Source organism: Octodon degus, unplaced genomic scaffold, assembly GCF_000260255.1.
Source record: "Octodon degus isolate 3935 unplaced genomic scaffold, OctDeg1.0 scaffold00003, whole genome shotgun sequence".
Classification (NCBI taxonomy): domain Eukaryota; kingdom Metazoa; phylum Chordata; class Mammalia; order Rodentia; family Octodontidae; genus Octodon; species Octodon degus.
The window spans coordinates 7,653,658-7,659,046 of record NW_004524579.1 but is presented as its reverse complement, the minus strand read 5'-3'; the positions used below and the strand labels follow the sequence as shown (position 1 = coordinate 7,659,046).

The 5,389-nt window shown below is 37.2% G+C and overlaps 1 protein-coding gene across 6 annotated transcripts in view; it reads left to right on the top strand.

Annotated features, from left to right (window-relative positions):
• Nucleotides 1–5,389, top strand: part of Trappc8 (trafficking protein particle complex 8) — a 93,419-nt gene that overhangs the window by 41,221 nt on the left and 46,809 nt on the right. The gene's annotated exons all lie outside the window — the stretch shown is intronic.

The window sequence follows — 5,389 nt, the reverse complement described above, 5'->3', positions numbered from 1 at the left end:
AGCAACCTGAGGCTGACAGCTTTGTGGAAGCAGCCACTTAAAAGAACTGAGCTAGAGCCAGGCGCCCCCCCCCCCATTAAATCTTAACTGATAATTTGTATTTTTGTTAGAAAGGTTGTATAATACAGTATATTGAAAAACATTGATTTTGCATGTGGAGAACATTGTCTTCATATTGGTGAATTGTGTCCTTTAGATTTTTGCTAATATTAGTGTAATAAAAATCAGCTGTGAGGCTGGTGAAATGACTTGTGCTTTGCCTTTACTGTTGGGTACTGCAAACTTATGTACAAGTAGATTCTGCTGTTTTGTGTTTTGGGAGTTAGAATGGCAGTACAAAGCCAGCCTACTGATGAAAGCTGCCGCACTTGCCGTCACGTAGGTCAGTATATCCAGATTTGTTGCTTAAGACACCCTTGCTGTGTCTGCTGAACACCTTTGGGTTTTTTTTTTTTTTTTTTTCTCCTCTGGTCTTATAACCCTTTTCATCTTTCACTGTGTTTAAATATAATGAAGTCACTTCTAGGCATAGCTTTTCTTTTTGAATAATAAATTTTTTGAGTTTTGAGTTGCTCTGGGAAATTGATCAGTTGATAGCACCTTTCTTATTACAGTCATGCAAAGAAAGTCTTAAAATCTGAGAGCTGTCTTTTTGAAAATTTTCTTAAGTTGCTGCAACCGGTATCTCTTTCAACTGTGTTTCTATGAAACATTTACTGAGGCTGGTTTTAATCTGTTTTGTGTTGCTGAACAGAATATAGGCTAGGCAGTTCATGAGGAATAGAAGCTTATTTGGTTCATGGTTCTGAAGGCAGCAGTCCAAGGTCATAGTACTAGCATCTGCAGAGGGCTCCATCCTTCTTCATCTAGGGATGAAAGGTGGAAGAGGAAGGGTATGAGAACAGGAGAGGGAGAGGATCCAACTCATTGATAGCCAATCTACTCTCCAGAAAATCCATTCTCTGATGATGATATTGATCTCCTTCTGACTGGATTCCACACCCTAGCACTGTTGCATCAAGGATTAAGTTTCCAACCATATGAAATTTGGGAGATATATTCAAACTGTATCAAAGCCTCTACTTCAGTGTTTTTTCCTACACATGTCCTCATATTTTAAGTTACTGTAAACTTTTTATATTTTGTTAAAATTATCTCTTGGCTGTGGCAAAATTTCCTAGCTGGAGTTCTTGCTTAAGTTGATATCGCAGACTTTTTCTGAGGTCCTCGTGAGTGATACACACACACACACACACACACACATGTATACATATATACACAGTATATACTGTGTGTGTGTGTGTGTATATATATATATATATATATATACATATCTATATCATATATCCCATAGATAGGAACTACTACTATATTAAAATGTCAGTTATTCAGTCTCTGCTTTCAGGATAAAATTATCACACTACAAAAATCCTTTGGGGCAGGGGAGATGGCTCAGTAGGATAAGCGCTTGACCAGCAAACGCAAGGATCTGAGTTCAATCCCCAGTTCCGCCAAAAAAAAAAAAAAAAAAAAAATCCTCTGACTTTTCTCTGCCAGCATGGATGATAACTATTGTTTTCAGGGCCACTTTTCTTTTTAGAATAGTCCTTGACCACTTTGGGTTATTAGGAGGATCTAATAAGGTTAGAGATGCAGCGAGATAGGAAAGCAGTGTTTAGCTATACAAACTGATTTTCAGTCAGCATTCTATTATATATTAGAATTTTGTTCCAGCTAAATAATTCATGGTGTGACCTTCTAGATCTCTCTTGACTTGGCCAGTCCTTGAGTGTTGAATTGAATACTGAGGATTTGTTGTGCTGTGTTGGTTCATTATACTTTAAGATCATTTACAAACCATGGCAAATATCCAGGACATCTTCCTTGTTTTATTATTTTATTTTATTTTATTTTACTTTACTTTACTTTACTTATTTTATTTTATTTTATTTTATTTATTTTTGGCGAACCGGGGATTGAACTCAGGCCCTTGAGCTTGCCAGGGAAGCACTTATTCCACTGAGCCATCTCCCTGGCCCTCTTGTTTTAATTAGAGTGTTTAGGATTTCTATTCCAGTTTTGCAGTTTAATGATTATCGTGTGTATCTCTGGATGCATATGCTAAGGATAAACTTAAGCAATTTATAAGTGTTAAATAAAAACTGAAATTGAGAGGTCTAAATGAAACTGAAATAGTAAAAGTAGGGGATTACCATTCTTGATACTAAGTATATAATGAGGCTATAGAAATTAAACTGCTTCAAGAGCTAAAGGGAGAGAAATAGATGGAATAGAAAATTAAATGCTGTATATGATTAAGGTGCCATTTAAAATCAGTGGGCCCAGGTGTGGTGACATATCTGTAATCCCAGCATTCAGGAGGCTGAGATGAGGCACGTGGATTGCCATGAGTTCAAGGCCAGTCTGGACTGCATAGTGAGACTGTCTCAAAAAAAAAAAAAAAAAAAAAAAAAAAAAAAAAAAAATCTGTGGTAAAGCTATGGCTATTCTCTAAATGGTATTTGACATTTGAAAAACTAGTTTGAAATTCTGTCTTATACATGATAATGTACTACAGCTATTAAGCTATAATTAAAAAAAATGAAACCAATGTGATACAAAAGATAGATTTTAAAAAGGTAAATCTATATCTGTATATCTTGAATTTCTATGGGGGAGAGAGAATATATTAGGAGAACTTTTTTTTTTAAGTGTGGGAGTGATAATATCCTTTCTTGGTTCATTATCTTGAAGCCATAAAAGCAGAAATTGACTACAAGAGATTAAACTCCTTCATATCAAAACTGGGAAATAAGAGTTGCAAAGTGTTTGACAAAGTACTAATATTGGCTGAGTATACAAGGGGTTCTTACGCTTGATCTTAGCCAAAAGGCCGAGAAGCGATACAAGGGGTTCTTACGACACAGAAAAATCTCAAAAACTCATTCATAAAAGAGTGTCAGGGCTGGGGAGATAGCTCAGTGCACAAGGCCCTGGTTCCGCAAAAAGAAAAAAAAAAGGGTGTAAACTGGCAGTTCACAGGAAAAAATACAAAGATCTCTTAAATATGTGAAAAGAAATAGCCATATGTTAAGGGACAAGGTATCATTTTTCTTTTAGGTATATAAAATTTTAAAAAAGATTGTTATTGAGTAGAGTAGAAAACGTGAACTCATATTGTATCTAGGTATATATCGATGCTGACTCTTTTTTTTTTTTTTTTTTTTTTAATTTGGTGCAGGGTCTGTAGAGTCTACAGGGTCTCACTACACAGATCGAACTTGTAGTGATTCTCCTGTTTTCAACTTCCCAAGTGCTGGGATTACAGGGGCGGGCCACTCCGGCCAGTTTGTCATCTCAGGGGGCCAGCTTCGCAAGCCTGGTATCAGACCTCGACCCCTGCGTCTGCCTAAGCAGACACTTTAAACCCTGAGCTATCTGGGCAGCCCTGTTAAGCGGGTTTTAGAGAAATTTTGGTGCCTTATTTAAAACTAGAGCTATAAGCATACTTCTCAACATTAAGTCTGGTTCTACTTCCAGATATTTGCCTAATAAAAATGTTTGAGTAATTACCCTTTTTTTTTTTTTTTTTTTTTTTTTTTTGCAGTATTGGAGATTGAACCCATACTCTTCACACTGAACGTCATCCACAGCCCTTTGTAAATTTTTTCTTTTGAGCCAAGGTCTTGCTTTTGTAGCCCAGACTGGTCTTGAACTAGTGGCATTACTCTTTCCTCCTAAGTGCTGGGATTATAAGCATGTACCACCACACCAGGCCTTTAGATTTTTTAATAAAAATCATTACTAAAGTATTTCTTTTTTCTTTTTTTTCCCCCCTGTATTTAGCACAGGGTCTACAGGTCTCACTATGTAGATCAGACATATAATGATCCTCCTGTTTTCAGCCTCCCCAATGGTGGGATTACAGGCCTGAGCCACCCACACCCAGTCTCAATCACAGTCTCAGTGAGCCCCAGGGGTAGGGCGGGGGAGGCAGGGCAGGCACAGCATGCTGGGGATTGAACCCCACTGTTGCACTCTGCCTAAGCAGGTGCTTTAGTCAACTGGCCCTGAAGCATTTCTTATAATAACAAAAAAATGAAATAATATTTTATCAATGGAGTACTGTGTTAGAGTTCATTTATACAGTACACTGAAAAGATGAGAAATATGATGTCTTAAAAAAGATGTCCAGGGGCCGGGGAGATGGCTCAGTGGAATAAGTGCTTCCCCGGCAAGCACAAGGGTCTGAGTTCAATCCCCGGTTCCACCAAAAAAAAAAAAGGATGTCCATGATGCTAAGTAAAAAGGGTAATATATGCTGTATAATATCATTTATGTATAAAAACACATGTGTGTTTTTACGAAGCATTCATGTTAGCCATGTAAGCATACAGCACTTGGAAGCAGGGAGTGGAACATATCAGCTATCCGAGAAACTGGTCATAGTTTGGCAGGTTAGATGAAGTATAGAATGGAAAGAAAGGTATTCATTTTTTTTTTTTTTTTGGCAGAACCAGGGATTGAACTCAGGCCCTTGTGCTTGCCAGGGAAGTGCTTATTCCACTGAGCCATCTCCCAGGCCCAAGGTATTCATTTTTTTAAAAAATAATTTTTAAAAACACATTTTAGTGGCCAGCCAAATAGCTCAGTGGACTAAAGCACCTGCTTAGGCAGAGTGCAGTGGCCGGGGTTCAGTTCTCGGCATACCTTTCCGGCTCTGCCCCTGGGGTGCACTGAGACAGTAATTGAGACTGGGTGTAGTGACACATGCCTATAATCCCAGCACTTTGGATTCTGAAAACAGGAGAGTCACTATGTGTCTTATCTGTGTAGTGAGACCCTGCAGAGCCTGTACCTTGTAGACCCTGTACTAATCATTTTTTTTAAAAAGACATTTTAATAGTTTTTACAAAGAAAACGTTTTTCTAAAAAATCAATAGTAAGTAAGGTCCCAGGAGCCCTTAAATGATTCTAATATAAACACTTGCTTCAAAACTATGTGTTAATTATATGTAATTTATGTTTTTTTCTGCTTACTAGGTTTTGGAGTTTAATTCTTAGCAAAATAATCTGATTATTTAGTTTTGTCTTGAGGGAGCTTGAGTAATAATAGCTACTAGTTATTTACTGAATGTATTCTAGGAGGTTATAGTTTATGACAGTTTGATGTAACTATAATTTATTGAAATTACTGCACTTAAAGTCAATGTTTTTTGTTTTCAACTTTCCCTGGGGAAAATATTGGCAGCAGAACACATGGAAGGGCATGGTAAGTTGAGCTTGAGAATAGCTGAAAACCTAGAGAAAGTTTTGGTGAAAATTTTGATATTTAAATCAGCAACTTTCAGTACTTTCTTAGGTATTTGTGAAGTGATGACTTACTTGA